This window comes from Meleagris gallopavo, chromosome 1 (assembly GCF_000146605.3).
Source record: "Meleagris gallopavo isolate NT-WF06-2002-E0010 breed Aviagen turkey brand Nicholas breeding stock chromosome 1, Turkey_5.1, whole genome shotgun sequence".
In the NCBI taxonomy this organism is placed as follows: Eukaryota; Metazoa; Chordata; class Aves; order Galliformes; family Phasianidae; genus Meleagris; species Meleagris gallopavo.
Window position 1 is genome coordinate 62,800,998 of NC_015011.2, and position 20,389 is coordinate 62,821,386.

Here is a 20,389-nt window from a genome sequence, read left to right on the forward strand (position 1 = left end):
AGCTGTAACTTCTTATATATGCTGGAAAACTTCAAGCTCCTCACATCAGTCAAGATTCTGTTTTCTCTGTCTCAAAATTGGGCCTTTCTCAACTCTCAAATGCATAGAATCATAGAATCATTAAGGTTGGAAAAGACCGCTAAGATCATCCAGTCTGTGTACCTACCACCAGTATTGCCCACTAAACCACGTCTCTCAGTGCCACATCTACATGTTCCTTGAACACCTTCAGAGACACTGACTCCACCATCTCCCATGGGAACAAGCAGCATGTTCCAATGCATCACCACTCTTTCAGAGAATTTTCCTAATATCCTGTCTTGATAATGCTTACTGAATATTATGTGAATAATAATTTTAAAAGGAATTTTTTCTACCAAAAAAAAATCAGAAGATACAAAAGTATGAAACAGACAGAGTCCCTCAGATCACATACATTTTTTTTACTCTGCCTTTTGGTTTGAGGATGTCTGTCTTCTGAATAAAGGTGTCTCCTTTTAGACAATTTCTGGACCTGCAAGTTTGTGCACCAAGACCTACTTTCTGACAGATCTGAAGTTGAAAGATAAAGGACGTGTGCCTGGTGGGTGACACAAACTCATTCAGACACAGTTCTTGTGTCACATCAGAAGCTGTATTGCATCACAGATACAAAATGACTATGAAAAGCCGACAAGGACGGTAAAACTTTACCAAACATATATGCATATATATTCTGCACAGATACAGCAAACAGCTTTGAACAGTGAGTTACATTGGTACTTCATACACGTTGAACAAGACATGGATGAAATGATTCTCTTTTCAGTGGGAAAAGAGGCATTCTGAATAAACTTTCAGTCAGTCAGGGAGATACCCTTCGCTTTAATTGGTGATGCCCTGCCACCACCACTGGTGTGCTAACTTCTCCACTTAGATGTATTTATATGGTTCTTATGCTATTCATGCTAGGTTTCCATATTTAGCCTCATGATGAGGTCACAGTTGCAAAATTGGTGTGTGAAATTCCATGATTCAAGAGCTCCATCCCACAGCAAAAGCTAGGTGTAACATTGGCGAAGCAACAGTCTGGAAGATCACAGTGTAGAAGTGTAAATGGTAAGCCAACATGACCTTCTGAAATATTGAGCAAGATTTTAGTGATGCTTAAAATAGAAATATACTCTACTTTCTTCCTCTTTCATTCATAAACGCAGAAGTAATTACTGTCAGTATAAATCACTGTAGTCCTACTATCACCACAATAGAAATCCAGTCAGTAACACTGACTGAAAATGTATCACAAGGAAAATGTGTGAATACAGTAAGGAAGGGAATGTTGTCTGAGTCCTCTCATTTACTTTTTAAAGGCTGAGGTTTAGTAATGTTCTCGCTGGTCAGCAAGGCTTCTGCCTGCACCCATCAAGTCACCACTCCTGGCACTTGAGGACTTCTCAGTAGGTGAAGGCAGTTGGAAAGAACATTTGCTATGACACCAGGACTGTGCTCTCAGCCCAGAAGATTCCTCAATGAAGTAAGTTTTGGGAAACTCCTCGGCATCTCCAGGCTGAGGCTGAATTCATATTTATGTTATTAACATTAACACCACATCCACAACCCACATCCAAACAAATAGGATAAATATGTAGGCTGCTTGGAAAGTACTGCCTCCTGTTATTTCCAACGAATCATCCATAACTACAAAGAACACAGTAGCGCTATTTAATAGAGAAAATTCTCAACTACAGAACATTATTTTTGATATAGTCACCACCATTAGCTGTGCATTTTCACCACTGATGAGCAAGAGCCTGCAAATCATATTTGTAAAAATCTGCACCAGTAGAAGTGACCCAGTATCATGGCCACCACTGCTGAAATGCAGCACCCACTGCCTCACTGTGCTCACATCCACTGTTGGGTTTCCACAAACATTCAGCAAGCATTGATGAATATCAATGTGTGCCATTTTTTTTCACGTGGAAGAATTGAATGGTACATCTTTGCTTCATACACACTTCCATGTCAGATGCCATTTTGTCAGACTGCCCCTCTGCTGCCCTTCTGCTGCTCCCTCTCTGTCATACAGCAACAACATATAGTGGAATATTGGTGGGAAGGTTCAGCCTCTACTGCCATACCACCAACATCTCCGACATCGTTGGCCAACACAGTAAAATAGGAGGCATTATTTTCAGAGCAGCCCTCATAAAAGCCATTCTATAAGTTTATGCTCAACTCATGTGAGTTCTTACTTTTGAATTATCAACTTGTACATCACTTCTATTTATACTCAATCAGGTCTACCAATGTGAAAAACACAGTACGCTCATTTACGCCTCTATTCTTTACATAGCAGGCAGCACCTGTTAGTAGTGCTGATTCCTGGTGCTATGATTTGTCAGTTACAGCAGTTTACTTGTAAGCAAAAGGCAATAGATAACCATAGCTAACCGCTTCCTGCAATTCAGCACAAGGAGAAAGACCCACCACAGTACAAAGCTAGCAAATGGTGCTAGCTTTGCCAATGCTTGCACCAGTTACATTTTCTGCTCACATATATACCCCATGTATGCCACAACTGGAAAACTACAGTCTCCTGAGCATTGCTGTACATTTTTATTCCCTTCATAAAACCTTATTCCGGCTATTAAGAAACAAGCCACAAGACGGTGAGATTAGATACTGAGAATTATACAGACCTTATCTATTTTTGCATTCTTACATAGTGCTGACCAGCGACACTAAAAGAAGCAGAAGCAGCAGGCACACTCCTGGGTTCTGTACCTAAAAATGGAACAGACTGTGAAGGAACATCATTTTTTGTTAAGCTGCATAATTTTATTAATAGCTACTTCAAGCTACAGTGAAAAATAATAAAGCAGGATGTTCATTGCACAACCTTTTCTTGTAGCACATGGCAGTGGACAAAATGAAGCCCTTCTGGGCCAGAGAAAGAGGCTGGGAGTCCACTCTGATATTACAGTGAACACAGTACATTAGGACATGGACTCTTAGTGCTAACTCATATTAGTGTGCTCGTATGATGAAGTTCAGGCAATCAATAAAACTCAGTTCTTCTCTGCATTTTCAGGCATCAGTTGTTTGATTCAGGGTGACAGACTATGGAACATGATGGAAAAATTAGTCCCTGTCTTTTAATAGTGGTTACTGTACATAAAAACTCTTAGAAAGCAATTAACAGACTTGAAATAAAAAGATAAATTAAAATATTCAATTCATTTTGCAAAACTACTTTCAGGAAAGGAAAATAATTTTATTTTGATGGGTGAATAAAACTGCTTCAACTTCACCCACTACTCTCATTGTACTCATAACAAATGCCACTTAATTCCATTTAGGTAAGGTCTAGCTAGCAAATTAGGCTTGCTTTGCAACTGGAAGATTATCCCACTGCCACATGGGAAACAGGAGAACATCTAAAAATAAATTATATAAACCAGTAACTTAAGAATAGGAAGAAAATATGCTTTCAATTATTTTTAGGCAAAAGTAGCATAGTATGTAGTGTGGTTTTGCACAGGATAAAACGAGGCAGCAGACAAGGCAGTGTCAGGAAGTCTGTTGGGGGTTCTAAGTCATCAGATCAGACTTTTCTAAGTGACTTTGGCAGAATATGCTCTAAAGGAGAAGTAGCCTTTTCTCATTTTGTTCTTTTGTGGTTTGTTTTTGGCAAGCTACATTTAGTTATATTTCTCATTTGTTCACATCCCCATCCTCACTCCTCCAAAGAGGAAGTCAATTTAAATAGATTCTTCTCATGTCAGTTTCATTATTGTGCAACTCTATATAACTAATGTGGAGCCAGATAAATAGCAGAAATCAATCTGCTAGTACAATTTATATCTGTGCAATTTATCACTATTATATTACACATGCGGGCTAATGGGATTTTGAAGAGGGAAATGAGGACAAGCCAGGCTGGAAATCTCAGAAGGTTAAGCATAACCTAAACTGAAGACATGTTCTTGTAATGAATCAGAGATAAGAGACAAGCACAGAAACCCCTGATGGATGCTCTCCTTGGAGAGGCAGCAAAGCTGAAGGACCTGTTTCTCTTTCACATTCACATCTTGTATCGCAGACTTGGTCAGCCAACAGAAAACTCATAGTGATAACTCTGCAATGCCTTGTGAACTCGTTGAAAATTTCATTTATGCCAGTTTTAATTAGAGAACAGAACATTTTTTTTGCAATGACTTCCAAGTTTATCATCTTAGACAGCCTCCAAATTAAGAAGAAAGAGCAGAATAAAGAAATGATTCATTGCCAAGATTTCAGTAGATCAATATTAGGTCCTCAGATTTTTCTTAAGCACTCTCTTCCTTGTTGCTCTGCAATGCTCTTAATAAACCTTCACTGCTCCAATTACTCCCCTCCTCCTCCCCTTCTTCTAATATCTATATGATACACTCTCCAAGTTTTAACTCATTTGGAAGCCTTGGCACTACTCAAACTATTCAATCATCTTTAAAATTTTACTTGCACAGTTCCTGGCAGTAACCTACTATGTCCTTTTCCCATAAACATTTCCTTCATAAGCACCCTGAGCAGCGTTCCCTTGCTTGTGTTTTGTGAGATTTGCAAACCACCCAGCATACCTACGTTGACCTCCAAATATTTCACAGCTGCTACCTCTTGTCATCCACAAACATTTGAGGAACAGGATAAGATAACCTCCTTCATAAATGAACCATAGGCACATACTGTGCCTACACTTGCAAAACTAGGAAACCTCTAGACCTCCGCTGCCAACCCTCAAATGAGGTCTGGGAAGGGCTGGATCCTGGCTCCACCCCTTCCAGTCATTCAGGTGCACTGCATGCATCTAAGCTCCCTTGGGTTGGCCCTGCCTCCCCACCAGGTACTCAGTCACTGGTTCAAGCCACATCTTAGCATTTCCACTACAGAGAGGTTCTACACATCTACCCCCAGTACATCTGTTGAAGTAAAATCTACAGATCTGCAATGCAGACTACTCCTGAGATGACAGCTGTCACACTATGTCATTTCAGAATATACTGTCTTTTGCTAGCGTAGTTCAGAGCACAAACTTGGTGAGGAGGATTGCAAGCCTGCTCAAATGCCCTGTAGCTGGCATGACTTAGAGCCTGGAGTGGTCAGGTAGGAAAATAACATTGTTGTAAATCATCTGTGTATAGATAATACAGGCATGTGATAGACTTTGAGGCACCCTGTCGGATGTGCTTGAGCTCCCTGCCTTGAAATGAAGAAGATCGAAGCACAGTGAAGATTAAAGCACGGTAGTAAACTATGCCTGAGCAAACCCTTGAAAAACAGAAATAAACATCAGGGGCAGAGATCCCTCTACATGGACCAAGCTCAGCAGTGCCTGCATCCCTGCTTGTGTCCCTCTGCTAGGGTGCTGCTTCACGGATCCCCCAACTGCAGAGGTAACCAATGTGAATCTACCTTTCGCATTTCACCCGTGGTTCTGTGCTTTTCCGTGTTCTGCCTGTGCTGATTTACATAGCTAGATACAAAACTATCAGCTGATGATTGCTTATGGAAATTGGGGATCATGTTCCATATTCCTAGAGAAAAGAACTGAATGAATCCAACACAGGCTTTCCAAAGAAGTAGAATGTTTTTGTGTGGGAGTGTTGAAGACTGTTAGAGAGTCAGACAGGCACCTTAGGTTCTTCCTTTATTCAAATTCATCAGTATATATGCTGGGCTACACAGGTAGAGTCACAAACTCAGGTTTTCTACACATACATATCTTGTTAACACATAGCTGTTATCTCATAACAGGTGACCTTTGCTCCCCTGGGAAAGCCCAGAGTCTGTTTTCTTGAAGATTCTCTTCACAAGTCAAAAGTCATGAGCTTATCAGTTTTACTTCCTTGTTTTTTTCTGTGGTACTCTTATCTTTTTGACGCTCTGTTCACTCTCTGTTGTCAGTAGATTCTTCAAGAGTTACCTCATGACTACATCTTCTTTTCTTCTATTCTAGCTGATGGTTGGACTTTTGCCCAGCCTTGGCCTGGGGTTATCCAGGGGAGGAGGCCCCTAGTCTCAGGACTACACAGCCTTGTGAGCTGCTTGTGTTGTGAATTCTGTACTGGGACACAGGTGGGTCTTATCCAACCCTGTTCCTGTTCTCTTTCAGAATTTTAACTAATCGCTTACAAAGTCCCCGCTAAAATCCAGTGATTATGATTATCTGATCCTCACTAATACTAAGCCAATCTTGTGCCAACATAACTAGTAAGGCTTTTGTCCTCTAGAAGCCTCTTGTCAGCATCTTTCATCTTCTTAAGGGCTAACTCCATCTTCAATAAGCAGCTGAGGATCTTTGTTATGCAAATAGCCGGAACAGTGCTACCAGAAAGCAGTCAGAGTCCTCAGTGGCAGCCATTAGTCTTTCAAAACAATCTCCAAACTAATCAGAGAAAATATACACAACATAACCTGTTTTCCACACTATGTTCCACCCCAAATGGGATCACACTTTTCTTCTCCATCTTTCCTCTTCCAGCAAGCTAATGACCATTGCCATACATTTACTCCATGTAAATGTATTGCCATACATTTACATAGGCTCTCCCTATGTTATGTCTTTACGCAAAACAATTTCTGAAATTGCTGGAGAGAAATAAAGAAGATGAAACATTGCTTTTTTTTCTACCCACTGTAGTCCAGCATTGCTTGTGGCCCCCTCCACAAACATCACCTCAGTTTCAGCTCCAAAAGGGAGGCCGTTGTGGCCATATCACCATTATCTGGCTGTTACCTGCAATGTGGGCCTACCATCACTCTGACTGGGATATCAGCATGTTAATACCCGCAGTCACCCTTTGAAAGAATGAAAGCAGGACATCAGGTCCGATTTCTCACTGACATGCACCAAGTCCAGTATCAATTGACAACAGGGTCCACAAAAGAGACATGACCTAATTGGCTAGCAGCATGAGATGCTGTGGCCACAGAAAAACACCACGGTTGTTTTCGTGGAAAGAGGCCATTATTCATACAAGTTAATGAGCCAGACAGCAGGAACAGTTTGATACTGCTGGGCAAAGAAACATTCCAGTGTTTGAGATAAGGCACATGTCATACTGTTTAACTATCAGTAGGGCAAATCAGGGTAAGCCAATCTAACAGAGCACATTCAGCAGCAGATGTTCAAGAATTAATTGCTTGATTAATTACAACACACATCACTGCCTTGCTCAACTCATTGAAGCATCCAGGAACTGAGATGATTTAGCTATTTTTTAATCTAACTATTAGCTATTTTTTTTTAATCTAACTAATGCAAGGTATTAGTACAAAAAATAACTAAACTTACCGTGACTGTTGTGAAAGGGAAAGGGTATTTTTTTAAAGTTTGTTTCACTCACGCTCATTCTCTTATATTTTATTTAGTTCACCTGCAAACATTACTATTCCTAATTCATTAATAGAATTCTTAATACTTCTTTTACAAACTCTACATTCAGTAAAAGATAAAAACTTATATGAGGGCTGCTCCAAAAGCAATGCCTCCTATTTTGTTATGTTGGCCCACAACATCAGAGGCAGACATTGGTCATACGGTAGTAGAGGCTGAATCTTTTGCCAGTGTTGTGTCACATTTTGTTGCCGTGTGACAGATGGCAGCAGAGGGGAAGTCTGACAAAATGGTGTCTGACATAGAAGCGTGTATGAAGGTGTGTCACTGAATTCCTCCATTCAGAAAAAATGGCACACGTTGATATTCATCAATGCTTGCTGAATGTTTATGGAGATCCAACAGTAGATGTAAGCACAGTGAGGCAGTGGGTGCTGCATTTCAGCAGCGGTGACAATGATGTAAAAGACGAGCCACATTCTGGACAGCCATGCACAGCTGTCACACCTTGAAATGAAGTATGTCTCAATCAGCTCATCTGCATAAATTGGATAATAGTGAATAACTATTCTGAAAAATGATGTTTTGTAGCTGAGAATTTGCTCTATCAAATAGTATTATTGTACTCTTTGTAGCTGTTGTAGTTTCCATGGAAATAAACGTGGCATTACTTTCTGAGCAACCTACATTTATATGCTGAGCTTCCTCAAGTAAATGTAAAATGAAATCTCTACCAAAATTCATATGCCCTGCCATTGTCCCAGTGGCAAATATCTATTACTTTAGTAGACTAACGCTATGTCCAAATCATTTTTATTGTAATAAGGTAGCAGCTATTTTTTGAAAGGATTTAGCATTTTTAGGTAGCCTTCTTTTACTCTTTGTAGTATGGGAAATTTTTCTGGAGATTACAAGGAACTGTTATCAGCTTTTTTTCTTTTTTTTCTGTTTTTCCGGTTTTCTTTTTTCCTTTTTTTTTTTTTTAATTTCTTTTTCTTTCTTATTTCTTTCCTTTTTCTCTTTTTACTTATTCTTTTTTGTTTTCCATTTTCTTTTTCCTTTTCTTCGAAACGGACTTATTGCAACTCTGAAATCACTTCCTAGCTGAGCAATGCCTTTCTCAAAACACAGATCGTTAGTGTGGATGCAGTGTAATCAAGACCAAAATGCACGACAGAAGAGTTGGTAGAGCTAAGAAGATATTAGATGTTGATTATAGCAATTGTAGACTCTTAGGAAGTAATTAGGTATGGAGTGACCTGCTGGCATTTTATATTACAAATTGTGATGAAGTATGCAGGGAAAGTACTATAAATTTTGTTTTCAAAATAAATTATTCAGCAAGACAACCTAAACTCAAAGCACATAATTAAACAGACTGCATCTCTCTGATGAACACAGAGAGTAAGGCATTGACAAAGACAAATCTTGACTTAGATGGGAAAGTAGAAATCCCTTAGTATGTGCCATGGGTTAAAAGACATTGTAAGAAAGTTACTGTAATGTATCAATAATGAGTGGTCACAAAATCTGTTGAATAATAGAAACAAAGCAAGTTATTCTGAAGGTCTCAGGCAGAATATAGTAGATGAATAAAATGTAATCTGCAGTATAATAAACGTCTGCCAGTTATAAACAAATCATCAGCTGATACTTACTTCAAGATGTCTAAAAGCATCTACATTCCTTCAAGACCGTTTAGCCAGATGTGTTTATCTGTATATCTTATTCTGAGACAGGAAAAATGTCATCCTTTGCAAAAAAGTATTGAAGGTATGCTGTATGTGTGATATCATAACTATGCGTGAAAACTAGAGTCTCCCACACAGAGATGTCTGTACTGGTCTGTCTTGGTGTCTATGACTCTAAAGCATTGCAGATGTGCTGGGTAGATGCATCAAACCTCTTATCACACCCCTCTTGCTTAACAGACTACTGCTCATAGATACAGGCACAAAGTAAGCATGTGATCTGTGGTAGATTTTTCCCTCTTGTAAAACAGTGCTGTGTGGATGAGGGCAGATACGGTAAATTGCAGGAGGCTGTCAAAATTTTACTTAGCATGTTGAAACCACAACTCTGAAAGATACTGCTCATCTGTCACCTCTAAGCATTTCTAAATTCAAACAGGCTTTTTTTTTATGCCAAGGGCAGAGTCTCCCCTCTTTACTGCTGCTTCTTAGATCTTTGAAAATTTGTGAAGTAGACAAGAGTGATAGTGTATCATAGAATCATAGAATCATAGAATCACTGAATCACAGAATCATAGAATCATAGAATGACCTTGGTTGAAAAGGACCTCAAAGATCACCTAGTTACAACCCCCTGCTATGTGCAGGGTCGCCAACCACCAGACCAGGCTGCCCAGAGCCACATCCAGCGTGGCCTTGAATGCCTCCAGGGATGGGGCATCCACAACCTCCTTGGGCAACCTGTTCCAGTGTGTCACCACCGCACCATATGTTCCGAGAAAGGAACAAAACAAAAGAAACTTTCAACTCTTTACTAAGGTACACATGATTCTGCTAGGATTGTTCTTGAAGATGACTTTTTTTGGAAACATTTCCTGCTATCTTCAACACAGTATGCACTTTCAAAATGATTGGAAATTAATTAGATTCTTACTGAGAGAACTCCATCGTCTCCTAAGCCAAGAGAACGAAGCCATTATGCTGTGTCAATAAGTGAAAATAGACTCTTGTCAAACAAAACACAAGAAAACTATAAAGTTGTTTTACTGATGTTTAAAGTCATCTATCAACCTCCTTTTGTGTACAGTTCAGTGACCTCTGGGCTCCTTAAGTACTAAACATGGCTCTGAAGTGCAACTGAAGTGAGATTTATGATCACCTTGGTCAACGTTGGCCCATCTGGGGTTAAAACCCGAAAGGAATCAAATAAATTTAAATACACTCTTTAGATCAATGCGACAATAACATCTTAATTAGAATTACAGTAGTATCAAACATAGTGCGAACGGCTTTCATATATATATATTCTCTTAATGAACAACTGTTTTATAGATAAAACTTTTATTGATCCTTGGACAGGAATATATGTGTGACATTTTCACTGACCCTAGAACAAGAATGTATGCTATGTATCAGAAGCATGTGCAATCGTTGTCAAAATGTCACATCTAGAAAACACTGCTTATGTTATCAGCAAAATGTATCTTGAAGGATGCTGAAAAAAAAAAGGAATTGCCCTTTGGAAAATCAGCCAGCCACTGTACAAAAGTCACATCACAGGTAATTGTATATAAACTTATCGAAACAGAACGTTTTTTACATTGTTTGCAGGGCTGCAACAAAACCAGCTATGTGGGTATCATTGTTTTGGAACCAGCTATGCAGAATGAATCTCTCTGGCATTCCTTAGTGCCTCATTAGCAAGTATTACCTCACAGTTATTAAAGAAACAAACCACAAATGCTTGTATGGGACCTAGCATCCTGCTCTTGATATTCTGCTGCAAAGCGGATGCAGAACTGGATTATAATACTTTGGAACTATTATCTAGTTTCACAGTGGACCAAAATGCTCTCTTACAGGGAGGATAAGAAGTCCATCACAAACTACGAGATGGGAGTAGCAGAAGAACAGCACTGAAGACCTCAGTATGTCAGGGCCAGCTGCTGTAGAAACAAATATTCTTCTTCAGAGCACTTCAACATGCCATACAGGACATCTTGGGAGACACTGTACAATAAACATTGACCCTAGTGACAGTACTGGGGGTCTTGCATACCATAACACATTAGGAAAACCCAAAAATTATTTGTTATAACTATATGTTCAAAATAAAAACTGAAACTGCCAGAATGGATCACTAGAGATGCTCTTGCTCCTCAACAGAGACTGGCTTTTTGAAAATTAGCATTTCTGCATGAATTAGGGAACATGTTCCTTGCTAGCTTAATTTTCTGTCTGAGAAATACTGAGAAATAACAAGATTTAACACAGTTGCTGGTAAAATTTAATAGTTACAACAATCTGCCTTGGAAAGCACAGCTAGAAGTGGCAGTGAATAGCTGATGCAGCAGTTTCTGGACTTTCGCTTCTAGAAAATCTGGGAAATTCTGGGATCATTGCCAAAGGACCACTGGGAACCGTTTGAGGAAGTCTTTAAGGCACGTGAAGGTTCCTGCTGCCCTGGATGCAAGTAGGTACAGGAAGCCTTGATTTCTTTTAAGATGTAGCAGGTCTAAAGAACTCTGTCAGCCCTACTTGATTAAGGGGCCCTTGGAGCTTTTGTTTCAGCTGATGCTGATCAAGAAGGGTCTGCTACCCCTTTAGATGACTACATAAGAGCTGGGCCTAAAGTAGAAATTCCAAGGTTACTAAGCAAGTAGGGCAATTGTGAGGGTGGTTGGTATATTATCTACTAATAATGCATCTGTACCAATGGTGGGTATGTTTTACAGTGTAAAAAGTTTAGTAGCTGCTGTAATGTTAGAGATCTCAACTCAGGTAGAACTTCAGTAGGAGGATGTTGGTTTGGGACAGTAACACCTATCTCATCTAGGAAGTAAGAGGTCCTTCTACCTGAAGGAGGTATGTAGTTGCTGAGGATCTATATTTTGCTGCAAAGGAATTGCAGGAGAAGGCTGCATAATCAGAGATGGAAGATGTTGACTGGATCTTTTCTAAGACCCTATAGTTTCAACAGCTCATGGAAGTACATACCAAAGAGGGACAGGCTGAGTTCCCATATTAAGGTTGTTAGGGTGGGAAGGCTGAAAGCCGCTGACTCCTTACACTAGGAGGAAAGCTTGTGCTCTGCCTTAAGTCTTACAAATACAGAATAAGTACAGTGCCTTGGGTGAAGTAAAGTGTCTCCTATGTCAAACAAAACTTCCAAAATGACTATGCTTAAGATTTATAGGAGCATCAGAAGGAAACACTGTGTTAGTAGAGGCAGACCCTTCTGTTGTATGGAACAGATTTGTCTACTGGTCTGTTATCTCTGATTTTTGACAGGGGTGTTAACTTACAATGCTATGAAGAACCTATGGAGTCTTCTCAGGCTCTCTGGTTATTGTTCCTCTGCTGATTTTTTTCATGGGATAAGCCTATGATATTGTCAGAGAAAACCTGGAATGTCTCAAATATAATGCATATGGCTCTAGGTTGATGATAAAGGATATAAAGGCCTGCATAGTATCTTGTTGGTCCTGCTAGTTGTCAATAACAATAGGGTCTTGGTTTCTGTGTTCATGATATGTACTTCAAGGACTGAAAGCTTCTTTAAGGAGAAAGGATCAACTGCCCCAGTTATAGAGTGGTGAATGGTAGAAGCCATCAGGATGGCCAATCTGGTAAGAACTTCTCCCTAATAATGATAGCGAAAATAGTAATTCAATCAAGTGAGAAAGTTGTGGATGAGGTTAGCAAACAAAAGGTGTGGCTTCGTGTGAGCAGAATGGATCCAGTAATCAATAAAATAGACTCAAATGGGATCACACCATACAATATTATCCTGGAGATCCTTCTAGGACATATTCTCATATTCTTTGTAGGAAGTCAATATGCCTTGGTGTTTCTCTAAACTATTTATACACTAGTACATGCATCACAAGGAACAAACAGGAGCAATAAGAGGTCTGTGCCCCACAGTTGGGCTATAGTATCACAGTAGTAATGGAGGCAATGTTGAGTAGTTCCATTACCTAGAGTACTACAGTGGATAAATACTGTCTAGGAAGATGGGGAGGGTAAGTTATTGCTTATGTAAGAAAGTAGTGGGAGTGCATGGAGCCCTGCCTAGGGCCAGATTCTGAGCTAGGTAAGAGTTTGTGATGAGCGGATCAATATGGGTAACAGTGTACATGTCTGGTATAGCCTATGTGATCAAGATACAATTCTAGATAAGGTTTTCAGTCAACTAGAAGTATTGTGTTTACAGGCCCTAGTCTCAGTGTATGACTCCAGTTACCCCAATGTTCCTATAGGGCACAAGGAATCCAGACAACTTCTGTAGAACCTTAACGAGCTCTTAACAGAGAAGACTGAGGAGCTGATCCCTGCTAGCAAAGCAGAATTGGTTAGGGATCTGTAGGTCATGGTAGCCTTGACAGTAATCATGAGATAGAGTTCAGGACTCCTTTTTGCCTTGTTTCCTCCTTTCATGATCCTGAACTTCAACTGATCAGGCTTTGGCCTGCTCAAGTGTATACTTGGATGAATCCCATATGATAGTCTCTCTCCTGAAGGGAGGAAGTATACAAGAAAGCAAGATGACATCTCCAGCCCCCCACGGACAACCCCCCCTCCAATAGCAAGAAGTGTCTGACTTAACAAGCAGTGAATTCCACAAAAGCAGCAGAAGAGATTGTATAGATGAAAAAAGTTGCTTCTGATTAAGCTCAGATATGAAAGAAAGCGTATAAAGGTGGTGTAGTGGAAATGCTAAGTCATTGCTTGAATGAGTGTTTGAGCACCTGGTAGGAAGGCAGGGACAACCCAGGGCAGCTCAGGTGCATGCAATGCACCTGACCAACTAGAAGGGGTGGAGCCAAGATTCACCCCTTCCCAGACCTCATGTAAGGGTTGGTAGTGGAGGCAAGGGGATCTTACTGGAGATCCTTCTGTTACTGGGGCCTTCCAAAGGAAAGCAGTGTCTTTCCCTTATTTCTGCTGCTGTTGTGTTTGAGCAAATCCTTGTCATTGCAGTCTGGGATTTTGTTGCTCTGCTGTCACTTTGCACTTTCCATTGCATGGAAACAAGAATAGAATACCAAAAAGGAACAGAGCTGCTGTTCCAGCATGAAGGGATGAATCTGGTAAAGCTAAAATTCCTTCAGATCTGAGTCTGGTAAGGGGTGTGGAGGGCAGTGAAAATGCTTCTACAAATATATCAGCAAATAAGAGGAAAACTAAAGGAAATATGAGCTTACTCCTGAATGGGACTGAGAACCTAATGGGGAAAAAGATACTGTAGGTCATCACAGAAGGCAGTGAAAAGAAAGTGGTTTCAAGGAAAATTAAGGCAGAGTTTAACTGTAGGTTTTGGCAGGAATCCTGCATTTGTTAGCATGAATAAATGCTAACTAATCTGAGCACATACTGTGACAGCAGCACATGCTATATTTAATAATACAACCAGTACATTTGTAAGAGCTTGTTCCCATGGGAATGTGTGAAAGCATAACACTCTTGACAAACTTTACTGTACCCTCATTCAATACTGTATAAGTAAAAGATTCATAGCTTTCTTTATCCTGAGGGATACTATAAATATGTGAAGAGCAATGAGGCTGTTGAACCTTATTACAAACTGCAATTCTGCATAACATGCTGTAGTTCTACCAGAGAGGGCCATCCAATGCAAATCTTTCTATGGTCACCAGCATAGGCAGGAATAAGTAAGACTCCTCACAGGTCTTCTCTCTTAGGTGTCCTGTGCCTTCTTCCTTGATGTTCAAAACTCACACTCCAAGACAGATGCAGAAGACTCTGAAATCCTCAGTATCTTTTTCACCTTGGTAAGACTTGTACTCAGGAATCCAAGGTCCCTGAGACCAAGAGGAATGGCTGGAGCGAGGAAGACTTACTGTTATGGAGCAGGTTAAGTTAAGGGAGTAGCTAAACTGGACACAAGTCCGTGTGACCTGATCACACAATCATTAAGGCTGGAAAAGACCCTAAGATCATCTAGTCCAATCTGATGTTGGGCTGATGGAATGTAGCCGTGAAAGAACTGACTGATGTCATTATGAGGCCATTCTTGATTACCTTTAAAATTATCTGGTGTTTGGTTGAAAGTTCCTGTGAATTGGGGAGAAAAGCATATATCATCTCTGTTTTCAAGCAGATCAAAAAGTATGATTAAAGAAAACTACAGGCTGGTCAGTCTTCCACTATCCCTTGGAAGATAATAGTGGAAATTGTTCTGGAAACCATTGTCAAACACATGAAATACAAGGTGATCACAAGTAGTCAGCATGCATTTATCGAGGGAAAGTTGTGCTTTGCTAACTATTCACACTTTCTATTGTGAGATGACTGAGTCAATAAATAAGGACAGAGCAGTGGGGATGTCTATTTTTAACAAATATTTTTTACAATCTCCCGTAACATCAATTGCTGATGAATTGGGGGCTGGATAATTGAGTGAAATACACCAGAAGCAGTCAACTGCCAGGTTCAAAGAGTGGTATTCAGCTGCACAAATACAAGTTGCAGGCCAACCACTTATAACAGAGTAATAGCAGAGTCATACAGTCAAACATATCTGATTTTTAAAACAGAAAAAACAAAAAACAAAAAACCAACAGTGTTGGCAATGGAGCAATGTGCATGCTCACAAGTTTAGAGAAGACCCAAAATGGGGAACAGTTGTTGATATGAGAAACAATTCCCTGAGTAGAAACAACTGACAGGCTAGAGGAACAGGGAAAGAACACCCTCATTACATCTAGCAAAGGGGATTCCTTCCTAGTGTATCTGAGGAGGAAAATCCTCATGTACCCATTACAAGCTGGGACCTGACTTAAAAGCAGGTTAGTAGCTCTTGAGAACTGAATCATTTTACAGACTGAGAAACTATTGATAATCACATTAGATTATATATGGTGATTTGAAATCCTTTCTGCAGCTGCCTGTTGTTGAATCTGTCTAAGAACCATGTATTTAACTGTTCTCTGAGGTGTCCTGGTGGCATTTTGTTTGGCATGCAGCACTGGTGTATGAAGTTCGAAATCTGATCCTGCCAATTAACTTCAGACTTATTTGGAACTTGCACAGAAACTTGCAACATAAATACTTGGGTTGTTCTGAATGAAATGGGAATAGAAGTGTGTGTGGGCATGTGGAAACATGAGTTTGTCATTCAGACAAACTCCAGTCTGAATGAAACTCCTTAAGACCAATGTGGTATTAAGAGGCAGGCATTCTTTATTACAGCACAGGATGCGCTGGGGATCCTTCCACCTAGAGCACGTACATTGCACAGAAGATCTTCAGCTTAAATACATTACTTGTGTTACATATGGATGCAAGTTGTAACAATATTGTGAAGCTTGTTAGTGTTTGTTGATAGATACCCCTGCCCTGCAGTTCATGCAGATAACAAAGGGTTGTGTTTCTGAACCAGGGAGGTAAGGAAGATTGATTAAATTATTGTACCAAAGAAATAGGAGATTCTGTTTGGAATCGGTCACTGCATGTGAAACATACCTCTGGGAAACTTCTGCATGTGTAACACAAGTAATGTATATAAGCTGAAGATCTTTTATGTAAGCTGTGTATGATAGGAGGATAACCTCTGTGCATCCAGTGCTGATTGAAGAATGTCTTCTTTCTAACACTCCAACTTGAGTCTTACAGAGTTTCCTGACTGACCAAAGGTTTTCCAGGCAGTACATATGTATTCAATACTTCCTGCAAAATTGTTACTGCTGGATTCTGCCTCCTTGTATATATTCAGTCTTTTTGTGGAAGTGGTCTTCCTCACCATGTCTGCTGGTTGAACCTGGCTTTCATGCATGCTCAGTTAGCTTCTTGACATGATTGCACGATACTTGCATACATAAGACTAGCTGATTCAAAGTAGAACTTTCCTTATCTGCTTGGTACAAGGAGTTAAGTATACCAACATTATCTACTTGGTACAAAAACACAGACTCTTTCTGTTGTCTAAACAAACTACAGGTCAATCCATCAGCAGGACTTAGCAAGCTTAACAATATTATTACAATTTGCATCAGTGTAAGGTAAAAGTGAGGACCCCTCTGTCTTTTTATGAAAGACGACGTGAAAGAGCAAGGAAGTAGACAAATTTGGATCCTGAGGACCGGGCCATGGAAAAAAGCACTGTTTGACCCCGCCCAGCAAAAGGTGCAAAAGACCTTATCCATGGGCTGATAACAAAGTTTCGCCAGAGACTGTTAACAACCACCATTCAGTGTGTTCAGAGTCCTGATAAGAGGCAGCTAGTTCAATAGATCCAATTCTAAGTTATAGGACTGAGTCAACCATCTTACCTCATAAATAGCAGGCAGTTGAAAAAACTCTGTGGAGAGTTCTTGTAAGCAGCTGGCGGTACACCAGGATCTCCACTGAAGTAGGGACACCTCTTGAAGTCACTTAATGTCTGCGTGGAGATTCACCCAAGATGTGCTGAAGCCTTGCCAACAGATCCCTGGTAAGTGATTTATTGTTTTTAGGCTATTCTACTTTCTGTAAGATTTGGCCTTAGATTCATTATGTACCCCCTGCCCTCCATGTAGAAAATAGTTTAAGATATCTAGCCATTTTAAATCACTGTCATCATTCAAATTACCATATCTCTATTTATACAAATCTTTCTACCTTCTTGTGAGAGAATTGTGCAGTTTAGTCTCCATCCATGACAGGGCAAGTGTCTTTTACTACTTTGTTCATGGAGCAGTCAGCTACAGACATAAAGAAAACTGCAAAAAATAGGTGGCATTTCTGGAATGTCAATATATCTGTTAATACAGCTGCCTATAGTGACTAATAGCTCTGGGAAAGGACTGAATAAATTGAGATCATGGGTAACTCTTGATCAGAACAAAGTTTGAGTATGTATGCTACAAAACAGTGCCTAGGAGGAAAAAGTATGTATGTCTTCAAATTAGTTACAGGAATTACTGGAAACAAGAGATGCTGGAAATAAGGGAAAACTAACTGAAGCCCTCTCTGAAATCATGAATTCAGTGATGCCTTCTGTCTGAGCAATTGAGAAAAATGGAAGAGCCAGATAAGCGGAATGGATATGAGTAGAATTGAAGCCAGGATCAAAAACAATATGCCATGAAATTGGAGGTTTGTGTTGGACTGGCGCCTTAATTAACAACTTTCTGAAATATAGACTGTTGTGAGAATGTCAATCTGAAATGTCAATTTTGCCTATTATAAACTGGAACAGGTTGCCCAGGGAGGTTGTGGATGCCCCATTCCTGGAGGCATTCAAGGCCAGGCTGGATGTGGCTCTGGGCAGCCTGGTCTGGTGGCTGGTGACCCTGCACATAGCAGAGGGGGTTGAAACTAGGTGATCATTGTGGTCCTTTTCAACCCAGGCCATTCGATGATTCTGTGATAAAGCCACATTAACAGGAATACTGCTTAGTATAAGATAAAACAGTGACTGATGTACATCCAATTGTACAAAATCCTACACAATGGCAATTGATCTGAAGTTTACTTTATAGTATTGGACTTAAAGGATGTCTTCTTCTGCATTCCACTAAAAGAACAAAGTCTAAAGCTGTTTACCATTGAATAGGAGAGCCCTACAGCAGGACCTAAAATGCAGTTGTGCTGGACAGTGTTTCCTCAGGGACTAAAGAACAGTCTTAAAAACTAGCAGCCAAAGCCATTAAAGGACAAGGAGAGTAACTAGAAGGGACTTAAGAATGCTGAAAAGGATTTGATGAAATAAAAATCACTCACGTGTGCTCCTGCTTTATGTCTCCTGAATTTAACAAATTCTTTTGAGTTTTATTTACATGAGAGAGGATGTCAGGCTTTGGGTGTGCTTGCACAAACTTTGGGAGACTGGAAAAGATCAGTAGCTTACTTTACAAAATTAGGTAAGGTAATCTCTGGATGTCTGAGGGCAGTGACAGCAGCTGTGTTGCTAAAATAAAAAGGGCAAGAATTAACCTTGGGAGAGAAAATTACTGCCTATGTATCACTATTGTCACAGCACTGCTAGAGCAGAAAGGATACCACTGGTTATCCCAAACAGAATGATGCAATACCAAGCAGTACTGCCCAACAAGAGAAAAAAATGATTTGATGGATGGACCACTTGTTGGATAAGGAATTGGCTGGATGGTAACACTCAAAGTTGCAGTTAATGATTCAGAGTCCAAGTGGAGATCGGTGATAAGTGACTTTCCTCAGGGATCAGTGCTGGGACTGGTGTTATTTAACATCTTTGTAGGGAACATGGACAGTGGGGTTGAGTACACCCTCAGCAGTCTGCAGATGACATCAAGTTGAGTGGCGCAGTTGACATGCAAGAGGGAAGGGATGCTATTGAAAGGGACCCGGATAGGCTTGAGAATTGGGCCCGTGCCAATCTCGTGAAGTTCAACAAGGCCAAGTGTAAAGATTTGTTCTTTTGACAGATGGCTTATTCCTTGGCTAGGAATAAGTGATCTAGAGAAGGCCATTGCTTTATTTCTGTGCAGGGCATAAGGTGAGTAATCTCCATAAAATTAAGCATAGTGAGTCTTCACATCTTCTATTTATATTCAATTATTTTTAATATATGCCTATTTAATACTTAAGTCATACATACCTACTACATATTCACAGGACTATACCACTGTAAGGTTACACAAACATAATTGACTCCTCTGTGCCTGTGTGGGGGTTTTTGGTGGCCATTTGGGGAGGTATCCCCCTACTCATTGCATCCATGTTTAGGCACAGACTTTCCCAACACACCTGGTCTCTAATGATTGGTCTCTGCTTTGGACTTGTGCCCATAGTTCAAGGATGTTGCTCTTCTTACAGAAGTCCTGTGGTAAAGAAGGATGTTTATCATAGATAAGCAGTACATCTGGAAGTTATAAGCAGAACTATAACTTTGAGTAAGTACTTTATTAGGCAAAAAAAAAAAAAAAAAGCAAATAATTGTGAGAAATACTTCAAATGATTTTTTGAAGACTCGAACTCCTGTGGAAAAAAATTATGATTGCAGTAGAGAATGTCCTGCAAGCAGGAGTGCCTGCTGTTAGAAAAATGAGCCCTTATATCTCCTGGTTGCAATGCTGAGTCCCTCCTCTGCTGCCAGGTTTATATTCTTCATGTGCACATCCCCTGAGTAGTTGACAAAGTCCATTTCTCTTTGTTTCTCCAAATAAGCAGAATCCACAAAACAGTCCCCAAGCCTTTATCTCCTGCTGCGTGTCTTCCAGATCTGTTTGTTTCTTCTTATGCAGTTCTGAGTGCAGATGTATGTCTTACAGGCTTTACCTTTGGTAGCCCACCTTTCCCCCAGCTACCCAAGGGAGGAGAGTACACAAATTAACACGCCAGCTGGTCTCATCTCTTA

General features: G+C 40.1%; 1 long non-coding RNA gene across 1 annotated transcript; it reads left to right on the top strand.

The window, feature by feature from the left end:
* Positions 1–896: 896 nt before the first annotated feature.
* LOC109365588 lies at positions 897–11,175 on the top strand. The gene is made up of 3 exons (XR_002111285.1): positions 897–1,098; positions 1,350–1,513; positions 10,911–11,175. It is a non-coding gene; the product is annotated as an uncharacterized LOC109365588 (long non-coding RNA).
* The last annotated feature ends 9,214 nt before the right edge of the window (positions 11,176–20,389 follow it).